The sequence below is a fragment of the Falco rusticolus genome, chromosome 7 (assembly GCF_015220075.1).
Source record: "Falco rusticolus isolate bFalRus1 chromosome 7, bFalRus1.pri, whole genome shotgun sequence".
NCBI classification, from domain to species: domain Eukaryota; kingdom Metazoa; phylum Chordata; class Aves; order Falconiformes; family Falconidae; genus Falco; species Falco rusticolus.
In genome coordinates this window covers 51,089,602-51,101,636 of record NC_051193.1, presented here as the reverse complement: position 1 = coordinate 51,101,636, position 12,035 = coordinate 51,089,602, and the positions used below count along the sequence as shown (strand labels likewise).

General features: G+C 39.1%; 1 protein-coding gene across 10 annotated transcripts in view; it reads left to right on the top strand.

Annotated features, from left to right (window-relative positions):
• Positions 1–12,035, top strand: part of SIPA1L1 (signal induced proliferation associated 1 like 1) — a 220,839-nt gene that overhangs the window by 84,731 nt on the left and 124,073 nt on the right. For 8 of the 10 annotated variants that reach the window (XM_037393750.1, XM_037393753.1, XM_037393756.1 and 5 more), the window contains one exon: positions 1,742–1,819. The exons of 1 other annotated variant lie outside the window; for it this stretch is intronic. The gene's annotated coding sequence lies outside the window, so the exon portion shown is untranslated. Of the gene's footprint in view, positions 1–1,415; positions 1,437–1,741; positions 1,820–12,035 lie in introns of those variants that run through there. One more of the 10 variants, XM_037393757.1, reaches the window with a different exon arrangement.

The following is a 12,035-nucleotide window of genomic DNA, read 5'->3' as shown; positions in this document are numbered from 1 at the left end:
AGCTGTTGAAATAATAAATCCTGCTACTCAGTTATATATACTTAGTGTATATATAACTCAGTTATAGTTGTTCTGTTTTCTTGAAAGTCCCAAGCAGATTTGAAAACCAAAAACCTCAGCTGGTAAAACCATTGGAGGATAAAGTAGGCAGTTTACACAATAGGAGCTGCAAATGGAAAAAATTAAGCTATTTAAAACATCGAGTCTGGCATACACATTAATTCACTGAATGCTTTTAAGCTGGTGTCCCCTTTGGAAAGGGTGGACCTGGCTTCTCCTATCTGCTGATTTGATGATTATTTGAGAGTCTTTCACCCAGGAATAGTGAGAGAGGATGGGTATGTGAAGTCTGAACTCCAGTGTACAGCAAATGCACTTGTATTGCCTTGTTAAGCACAGGGGACATCTCTTAGATGTCTTGTTTAGTTCAATTAATCAAATACTTTAATGGTGGATTATTTTGCAGCACAGGTTTTGATGCATTTGGATAAAACTGTCCAGCACAGTATGAAGCTGTACAGTTTAGTTCTTGAAACTGGTGTTGGGGTTTGCTCGAGATTCTTTTTTTACTGCTTAAAAATGATCCTTTTCCGAGTGACTCTGCCTAATGAATGAGGGTGGCATATCTTGAGTTGGCTGCCTACAGCTGCGTGCTGTCTTCTGCCCTGCTGAACAGAAGGCAGAGTTGCTCATCAGTCAGTCCTTAATCTGCTGAGGTTTGCAGTCTGGCATTGTAAGGCAAGTCTGCATTGGTGATGGTTTGCCTTAAATGCCATTCTGGAAACGTTAGTGTGATCTTGACACTTCAATCAGAGTTCTGGGACTTGCGGTGCAGGAAAAAAATATCCAGTGTTTTGTTTAGCTTAATATGCAGTTATTTCAATGAGTAGCTCTAGCAGTCCCATCACTTGGAACTTTGAGAGGGGCTGTTGTACTGTGAAAGAGCTGTCCCCAGTTTAAGCCTTTTTTTGTCAAAGACTTTTGGCTTGGACAGATTTCACACACTCAGGTTTACAGTTCTGGCAGCTAAGTTTGCTGAAGGACCCTCATGTTGCTTCACTCACTGTTACACTGGCTGGACTTTGCAGGGTCTGGTGGGGCATCTGAGTTTATCCTGGTGTGTGGCTGCAGTGCCTGAGTGTGTCTTCTCTGAAATATCTGCCTCTGTGATAGATTTTGGGTCTCCAAAATGAGAATGCAGGGACAATCTGTTCAGTACTGTTAGTGCTGTCTGTGTTGGCATCCAGTGCAGAGCGGAGGAAGGAAACAATTGTGACTCAAATACCAGAGAGCTGAAGAACAGAAAAGCAGGAGAAGATGCTGTGCTGGGAGACAGAGGGCTGGGTGCTCGGTGGGAAGGAAAGACTGTAAGAGCTAGAGACTGTTTAAAAGAAAAAAAGGGAAAGAAGAAGAAGGAGGGAACGGGACAAGGAAAGGTGGGAGGACTTTGATTTATGTGCAGTGTGCAGGAATGAGTAATAAAAGGAGGTTCTGAGGACAGGGAAAATGCAGATAAATGTTTGGTTTTAAGAAGTCCTGGATGGCTTTGGACCATTCTATGAAAGTACTGCTGTTTGATACTGCTGAGATTTTTGTGGCAGATGCTCTCAGTGGAAGGTGGTTTTTTTTTTTCCAGCAATACTGTTCTCCAGCTCACTGCCTATCTAGAACTGAAATTAGTCAACTCTGAATAGAAATATTTTATCTGTATTTTGTTTCGTTTTGTCTCTATTTTTGCCAGCTGCTGCATCTTTGAAGAGAGATTTTTCTGTGCCCTTCTTCAAATGCCTGTGAAATTTCCAAGAGGAACCATCTTTCTGTAAGTGGAGATCTTTCCTGTGATCATAAAATTAATAATATGAATTAGTTGAATGCATTCGTAGGAATGTGGGTGTGCAGAGAAGTCTGAACAATTTAAAAACTGGATGGTTTAAATACATAATATGATCTTCCTGATTCATAATTGAGAATAATGATTGATGCTCAGAGGAAGTTCCTTTTTTGGCTTTGGTCATTTGAAATGCATGGTATACTTCCATTATAAGCTTAGACAGTGATAATAAAGGCAGTACTTTTCTCTGTCAACATCTGTGAAAAACAAGTCTCTGGAGATTTCTGAAGGTTTTATGTAATTATGAGAATAGTAAATCTGTCCTGTGTAGTGTCTGGGTGAGCTGTCTTCTGTCAAAACATTATTAATTGATTTTTATACTTTACAGCTGTGTTTTGGGAATAAGTACTGAAATGAAAGCCAAAAGCTCCACTATGGATTGTAAGAATCATATTCAAGAAGAGTTAAAGGACTGATTTATTTTTCTGGTTACAGATTTTGAGCAGAAGGAAAAGGGAGGGACTTGAGCTGCCTGCTTAACTTGGTTTGCCAACAGTCTCAGAACTAGTTAGATCATTACAGGATTATGGCTAACTAGATCTGCAAATATCTAGATGTATGAAGATGGAGACAGGTGCCCAGTGAGATCTTCATGTGCACTTAAATCCATTATTAACATTGAATTGTGGAAGCAGGGGTTTACTGGGATTGCCAAAGAACTGTTTACTACTTTAGAATACTGTGAAGGCCAGTCTTCAAAGCTTCTGTTTTCTAGAAATACTGATTTTTACACTCTGGATGCATTGTGTATGTTAATCAGTTACTTAGACATTGTGTTTTGTCTTTAACTTTGTTCTGAAACCTGTAGCATAAGGTCAGCAGTACTCAGCAGCTACTGAGATGGTGTTTGCAGTACGTGGTACAGTGTGGATAAAGGACTGCATGTGTGTAACAAAGCTTGCTTCAGCTTGAGTAAGAGGAATTGTGAGAGTTTTTTCTTCTCCTCAGTTTAGAAACACACATTTTCAGGGAAATAAACAGCTTTACAAGTAGCTATGCAATATGAATTTGTGTGATAAGTTGACCTGTAGACTTTATTTTGCCCTCACAAGGAGACATTCCTTTGAGTGCTGTAACACAGGCTAATTTCAATTTAGTTGAGCCATGAGTTTTCTATATACATGTGTTGTGTTTTGCTTTTTTCCTCTAACTTGAAGATGTACACACATTCCTAATATCTTTAGGATGTAGTAAAGTTTATTGAAAATGTCCATAAACTTAAATTACAGCTGGTGGTTCTGCATTACAGGTAAGCAGTACCCTGGAAGACTGAGGTCTTGTTTCTGCTCCTGCTCCCTCTCCTGACCCTCTCCCTAGTTCTTACACTTAACCTAAGTTGATCTGCTGCATGATCTCAGTATAGGGAAGACTGATTTAGTGTTTCTTACTGGGTTAGTTTTCTACTGGTTTGGAAGCTGACTGTGTAACACGAGGAGATGACTGTAGGCCAGGAATGGAGGAAATGGGAGGATTCGGTCTCCTTGTTCCTGGCAGTGGCAGGCCGTCAACTGGGCTGAAGCTGCAATGTCAGATTGCTGCCCTGGGCTCAGCATGGACCCCAGCTCAGTCCCTGTGGGCCTCGTACATGTCAATATGTTTTTTTGTCCCCAACAACTGATTGCGTAGATCAATGGGGTTGCTTTTAGACAGCTTGAGACTAAGACACATCCAATCAGCATTGTTTTTCACTGCAGAAAAATATGAAACTCCAGGAGAATACAGCTGTGTATTTTTCCACTTTAAAATAATTCTCAGAAATCCTGTGCTGCAGCACATTTTAGGAGACTATTCAGATGAAACATTGAATTCTCTTGAATCGTGGCTATTAAAAATTAAGAGTACGTGTAGTGCCATAATTATTTCCCTTTGTGTGCTTGTGTTGTGATGCAGGCATCTCCTGTTTCCCCAGTTGCTATATGCTCATGGAACAGTCTTCCTGTTAGGACCCCATTGTGGTCTCTTGGAAATATTACAGTGTTTATCTGATAAAACAGCAATTTCTTTGTAAGATGAGCCTACTGAGGACATGCAGCATGCACTGGAGGAGGGTTTTCCCTTCTCTGCTCTTCAGCCCTTTGTCTTCTCCTTTCTGGAAGCAAGGAAAAATTATGCTGAGCTGAGTGGAAGAGGAGACAAGTAGGGCCAGAGTTTGGCAGTGAGGAGTTGGGTTAGACAGAACCAGAGCTGCTTCAGCTAGAGTTACAGGGATTGGGGTGGGACAGAGAAAAAGGGCACAGAAGGTTGTTTGGCTTGTTAAACTGGGGGGGTGGGGTGGGGGGTATTGAGTTGGGTGATTATTGCAAAGGTTTGAGCCAAGCCAGAAGCAGCCCTGCTTTCCCATCAGCTACAGTGTGAGAGGGAAGACAGATCTCAATGTGAGTCTTGGGAAATACAGTGGTAATGGATTGGTGATGCGCTGCTGCTTACTTGGATTGAAACACCTGCAGTTGTGTACTCTGTTCCTACCTTTTACTAACAACTTCTACCCAACTGTGGTTTTGTACATGTGCTAATGTTTGGAAAGAATTGGGTGAATGAGCCATTTCTTTAAGTAAATGAATAGTGGCTGTTCATTATACTAAGTTTCATGTAGAAAAAGAACAGAGGAATGTTTGTCTTGTACTAAAAGCAGGCCCTTGTATTCATCTGTTAATAAGAAGGATTTTCATCTACTGTAATATAAATAACAAAACTAATTAAACTGAACACTTTGTGCAGCATCCATAAGGACTTGCCTCTCAAAATCAGAATCACTCTGTAGACTACTCAAAGGGGGGGGGGGGGGGGAAGGACTAGCTGTACAAGCTATCCTTTGAGAGGGAGCTGGTCCTGTGGTTGTGAAGGCAGGTGTATGAATTTGGTATTCATAGTGGTGGTACCACAAAAATGTCAGTTGTGACCTCTGCTTTCTACACAATTCAAATTTTAAAATTCTTATCAGGCTTTTCAGTATTCAGAATGAATGACAAATATTGATGGCTTACTGCATAAACCTCTCAATGGTAAAACCAGCAAATAATAGTGAGATATTGAAGTCTTCAACACAAAACCTTTGACCTTTTGTCCCATCTAAAAAAACCCCACAGCATGTCATTAGCGACAAAAAAAGTTGTGAAGCCTTAGTTATGGCTTAATTGCTCATATTTGATATAAAAGGATTTCATAATATTTCAAGTGATCTGGTTTTCAGATGTTATAGGGCATCATTTATATGAAGGAACTTTAACTAGGAGAGGATTTGATAGAAGGTTTGATTTCAGTGCATCCAATAAACTGCAGAGCTTCCTTCTTCCACTTGCTTTATGTAAACACTCTGTACTGGTACCAGAACTATTTTAGTTTCACAACTATAGCTGTCTTACCTGCAATTTCATCTAATCATCCAATGTTACTTTTAGATTTTTAAAAAAATGCACTAGATTTATTTTTAAAACTTCAGACTTACAAAGACATTAAAGGAATATGCCAGTGATTGGGGAATGGCCACAAACAGTGTGAAGTGTGGAGGAATAGGTGAATGGCTAATAGTCTGTGCTGTTTTATTTCAGTTTAACTGGAGGCATAAAGAAATAAGCAATTTTTTTGATGGGTTACCAATGGGCTTAGCTGGAGCAACTTCAGGAAGAATGAGGGCAGCCAACAGTTTGTAAACTTGTTGGATTACGTCCCAAAATTTACCTGAAAAGAAATCATTAAAGAAAATCTATTCTTTTCATATGCTTGACCAGTGTTTTCTCTCAGGGTCTGGCATGTGAACCAGCAGCAGAATTTGGAGCTTGTCCATCTTCTGTAGACCAAAGTATTTCTGATAACCATGCAATTGAGCAATAGGATAGTCTGTGAATGGAATGATGTACTTCTGAGAGAAACAGCAATATGTTTATTGATATAAAACAGTGACTTAATGAAGTCTGATGGTAAATGTGACAGTGGCTTAACAGGATTTGATGGCAAGGTACATTTGATTATTTACTGCACGGAGGACAGGGCCAGACAAAACTGTCAGTGAAACCCTCCTGTTGAGTCATGAGGTTCAGAAAGGCCCCCCCTTGTGTTCTGAACTCCTTTTCAGAGGGGACTTTAGGTGTAGCTGAATCAGACTTAGTCCAGCCCAGGTCAGCGGTTTGTATCTAAAGGATTGTATGTGCACAATCCATCCTTTTTATCCCTTAGATAATATATCGAAGTTTAGTGTGCTACCAAGACTCTGTTGTAGCATGGAATCTCAACCTTAAGGAATAACCTTGAGAGGTATCCCTACTTAGAGGGAGATCCTGGCATGCAGCCCACTGCCATGCAGGAGAGCTCAGTGGGCCCTGGGCTGTCCTCTATATTTATGGAGTAAGGTAATTGACTTGTAGTCATATTTGCATACCGACTACAGAAGTTATCTTCTTTCAAACTTGGCTTGGGTAAGACCTTGACCAGCACAGTGGTTAGGTGGGCGTGTTGCTCAAATTAGCCCTTGGCTATTGTGGTGTTATCTGTCTCCCCAGAATCTACTTTATGTGGATGCCGCCATCATCACCAGACACATCCATTACAACCACCGCTGGTGGTTATCACTAGAGCAGAGTTAGGGAAGTAAAGGTTGGTAGCAGGGAAGGGGGGAGGGGGAAAGCACACCATCACAGATAGGAATAATTCCATGTTTCTTACAAAATGCTGAGCAAAATAATTAGAAAGAAAGAAAATAGAAAACCTGAAGGTCAACTTGGAAGCATCTGATAGTTGTCTGGGTGGTCCCCAGATGGGGCAGGATGACAACTGATCTCTGACCTCTCCTCAGTGGGGCTACTCCCATTTGACTTAAGCTATTATTCTCCTTGTTTATTTTTGCCTTGTATTGTGTAGACCTAGTTTTGTGTGTGCTCATGATGTTCTAGTCGCAGGTGGAGTGGAGGGTTGTGCATGTTCCCCTCCTGTCCCATCTGCTTGCATCTCCATGATGCTTTTCAGAGCTGTGCCCTTAGGTGTGTGTGTCTGATAAATGAGGCTAAGGGTATTGTGTTGGGGCTTCGTGGAAAAATTGTCTTGAAAGAGGGCAGGTAGTTTTTCATGAGCTGGTTCTCACTATTTTCTCTCAGAATTTTCTTGAGGAAGAAGTTTCTGCCAGTACAATGTTTTTTTCAGAAACTGAGTGGCTGTGTGAAGAGTGTGTTATGAGTTAAGAGTCCTGAGAATGTGTTTAAGAATATGCAAACATATTCCAATGGGGATGTATTCATAGATGCAGGAATTCGAAAGCTTTTCTGTAACAACTAATATACCAACACCCATCTGAAACAACAGCCACTAAAAATTGCTATTGTGAAATTTATCTTGATAAGATTTTCTTCCCAATCAGCCTCCTATTAAGTCTTGAAACTTTCCAGAAACTATGGAGTGGATCTGCTTTACCTGTCGTTAAATTTTCAGTGCTTACAGCTGTGTTTAATATTTACAGAAGTTGAGTATGACAGATTTATAGCAAACTCTGAACGCAGGTTTCAGTAAGAGCATTTGCACCTTGAGTGCCTCCTTGATGATTAGCAGCAGCATTTTAAATTGTTATGGAAAATGAAAGCAGCTTCAGTATTGTATTATGACAACTAAGTTTATAGTGTGATTCCAAGTGTAACTGGGTATAACCAAATACTCCTGTTGTATGGATATTTTCTTTTTTTAAATCACTGTAAAGTTTTTTCTTCTTGTCTTCATGAAGGTCTGCCAACTGTCACTGTCTTTCAGATGCCTGTCAAAGTATCACCATAGCCCTATCCATGTGTGCACATAAAGTTACTGTATCCGCAGGACAAATATTTTTAATTGGAGAACTTCCTTTTAAATTTTTATGGGTAAAAACGTACCCATAAATTGTTCCCTCCTTAACAAGTAGCAAATGCAATAAGATGTAGGCTAAATTAGAAATGTGGACTTAATTCATGTGGGCATCGGGTCACAATACTTATGTTTTACTGTGCTGTAAAAAGTATATAGAATTTACCATTTGTGGCTAATACGAATTTGAGAAACAAAAAGATCTTTCAAATGCAAGTTTTATAGCACAATTTCTGCATCAGCATAACAGTGCATTTTAACTGAGAGAGTATGTTTGGTGTGTGCAAGAGGGGGACTTCAGAACACTTAAAGAACAGAAGGGATGGGCCACAGTGACTTGTAAATTAAACAGAAGATTTATAAATGAGGCTGGTATTGCATTTTATTAGTTTTATTGCCTTATGGATTCATATTTTAATTTTATTTGAATACTCATAAGCATTGCCTTAAAGAGTATGCTGCAGACTTTTTTTTTCCCCTTTTGCAGATGTTTGTTTTTCTTGATTAGATCTAAAGGGCTTTTCTGTGTCCTAAATAACTTAGGAAAATATGATGTTTTACAGTTCTTAACTCTTATTTTTTAGCTCTTTTGACGAGTTGTCTATCGTTCTATTTCTTTTACACCGATACCCTCAAGGGGAGAGGGCAGGGGGTGAGGATGTTGCAGGTGGCATAATGTCCTCAGAACTTGGACAGTGGAGTACGTTATTGGGATGTACGGTGTCAGTTTGAAAACCTTATTGTGGGTTTAGAATGTAATCTGCTATCCAAAAGGTACTTTGGTTTAAGGAGAGTCTGTGATGATTGCAGGTGTCTCTATTTTCTTATAGCTCTCTGCACCAGACTGCAATCACAGCTCTTGCTTTTTCACAATAGTTCCCTTTTTGAGTTTCAGTAACATGTTCTGGTATGGATGCATTGAGGTTTTTTACTTTCTATTTTTAAACTCGCCTGCAAGAAATGGGAAAATAAAGAATTCTTTCCATAATTTCAGAAATGTGGCATTATCAGGCCTGTTTTTCTAATATCATCCCATAATCCAGTACTTAATGCATGTATATCTAGATTGATACAGAATCTGTAGGCAACCACTTGGCTGTATTTTCTTCAGCTTGTATAGGTGCACAGTTAACTGTGTGTCCATGCTGTGGAATATCAAACCATAAATCCAGAGCAGAAAAGAGATAGGAATATCTAGTGCCTTTTTTCCTACAAATTAGGAAAGATTAAATCAGTCCTGAAGTAAAAATATTCCTGGTAAATAACAAGATAAACTGAAAAATGGGCTTAACCTTGTTAAGAGCATTCATGCACAGGGATGACATTGGTTTAACTAAGTCAGTACAGCATGATTTCGTATATTCAATTGTTGTCATTCGTATGTATTGAGCTCGCTTTCCCCTAAGGTACTTTTGGACAACCATTCGATCTGTTTTTTCTACGTCAGTTTTTCCATGTTTAAGAATATCTTTGAATATTTTTTGGTTAATGAAATTAAATAATGGATTCAAGCCAAACTATTATTTCTGTTCCTGCTCCTGTGTGTGCCCCCCACTACACGTGCGTGAAGGGGATGCTTACATACAGTGGAATTAATTTTTGTTAGGTTTGGGTTTTTTTAACCTCTGTATACGGTAGAAAAGTTGCTCTTCAGTGGTAAATGATTGTGTAAAATGTGCTTGTTTGACTGGCATGCTGGTGAGTTACCATCTCCAATGCAGAATTTGTAACTCTAGGAGGTGTGTCAGGTAACTAAATGATGGGGAGTTTGACTGGAACCAGTCACATCTAATGGTTTCCCATGAGTGACAGCACACTTTTAGAGTGACAGTCATACAAAAGTTGAGCACTATACAACTTCCTAGTTATGTTAGAAGTAGGTTTTAAATATCAGGAGAATGTTTGACAAAATAAATGACTCCTACAATGGTCTGAAAGGAAAAATGGCAGTGAAAAAAAATTTTCAGTGTATTTTAAGGCTTTATTCATATATGGATATATATATTCATATATCATACAGGTTTATGGCTGTATGTCTATCGGTTCCAGGATTGTGGTGAAAATTACGTAAGGCAGATAAATTGAATTAAACACTGTGGAAAGGCTTGCCCCCACCTCCCACTCCCAAGTGCTGAAATTTTTATGAACATTAACATCAGGTTAATGATGTCCACGTTTCCAGTAGGGTAAGGAGTGATGGGTATGAGAGTAGCTTTCCTTTCTGTGTCTTGGAGATCTGCAACATACAAATGGCTTGGAGACATAAGCTTTGCTTTTGATGAATTACCTGGAGATTTTTCATTAAATTCCCTATGTTCAAGAAATCAGCTCATCCATCTAATTTATTTAGAGAATTAGATAATTAAATTACAGAATTTATTTAGATAATTTTATGAGATTAGTATATAACGTTCAAAGTACTTCCCCCCTCTTGGTAATAGTATTATAAAATTGTATTAGCCATTGAAGAGGTACTTTACTGGCCCGTACTGCAAGGAGGCTCTCTTCTTTTGACTGCTGTTGCTGGTACTAGATGAAGGCTGCTTCTGAGTTAGGCTGAAGAGCATCTTCCTGGTGTCTTCATAGAGAATGCCCTGGTAACCAGCTTCCTTGTTGCTTTGGTATCCTCAAGTGATCCTTAATTTAAGAACATGTGTATTAACTTGTTCCCTGTGACTAAGTAGAAAGGGCGATTTTTCATTTTCTTACAATAATAGTGCTTCCATCCAACTTCATGAGGTTGATATACACGTTCTCAGAACATAGTCTCATCAGAAGCTCCTGTGACGCATGAACATAAGACTTTACATCCACTTCCATTTAAACTTTTTTCTAGCAGAGTATTAAAAAAAAAACCAGCCATACAGGTGCATACTACCAGAAGTGCCCTTTTTACCAGTAAAGCTTGAAAGATTTCTTGAAGGAGGGACGTTACTCACTTAAAGGAAGCATACTTTCTTTCGTATGCTGCTATTGCCTTATTGATTAGTAAGTGTCTCACTCAGATTCTGTTCTTGTGTGGATTAATTATTTCAAGCTGTCTTCCTCATCTGTTGTCAGATTTGGGAATGTAGCTTTCCACAGTGCACTTGCATGTTTTTGAACCTGCACTTAAAAAGAAAGTATACTTTTGCCTGTATGCTTTAATTTTCTTTGCCTGTGTTATTTTCTTTTTTTCTTATTACTACTGAAAATGGCCTCTAGCTTTTTTCAGAACATGCTGACTTCCTCCACTTCCACAAATTTAACTGTACAGCTGGAATAGCTATGCTTCACTAATGTTACATGAAAAAAGATTCATTTATTAGCTTGATAATCTCTGTGTTTCTGGAGTTAAGTCGTATTTGCATCTGGTGGAGTTTGTGGAAGGCTGTTTTCTCTGTACAGAGACCATGAAAAATACATCGTACGTTATCTTTCAAGAATATTATTTTCAGTAAGTGTCGTATACCAGATCGTTTTGAGACCTATTTAGCTATCTGGTTTGGTTAATCTTGCTTTGCTTGCTTGAGACCTTGAAACTTAATTTCCCCACCTGCTGATAAATATAGGGTCATAGGAATTGCCATGTTGGGTCAGACCATCTGTTCTTTAATTAGGAGTAGTAACAGATGCTTGGGATGATGATGCAAAAAAATCTGCAGTAGGCAGTTATGACAATAATACACTCCAGGGTGTGTATCTCTGGGATTCTGTTAGTTCAGCTTGTGTCATAAAACTCGGATATTTTTGTCTTTTCCAGCTCTTTGTTTTTAAATATTTTCTATTACGATGTAATTTTATCTTTTGCTCTCCACTTTAATGCTGCTAAGCTTTTGGCTTTACAGTCCTGTATCCCTCAGCAGTGCATTCCTTAGAGATATGAAGAAGTATCCCTTTTTGTTGATTGTGAACTTGTCAGCTTTCAGTTTTGTTGAACAACTTCTCTTAATCTTGGGAAGGAAATTCTTGCTCTGCCATTTATGTGCACCATTTTCTATCCTTTGGGGTGTGGGGGCGGATCTTACTCTTCCTGATTTTCCCCTTCATATTGATACTTGCATGCTGCTTGTTATTCCTGGTTCCTGTCTCTGCAAGACTTTCAACTACACTGAAGTAACTGGATGATTCAAATTTCCCACTGTGCTTCACGTGAGAAAACTGCATTGATTCCTGTGAGAGAATTTTTCTTAGGCCACTGAAGATGTATAGTTCGTAGGAAATTCCTTCAGAATTTTAGCTTTTCATTGAGAAGTGTGTGTTTTGTTGTAATGGTGAAGGTAGCTTTGCAAGGGCAACGCTGGCTAAACCCGCTGCAGCGAAGGGCTGCTTTGAGCGGAACATG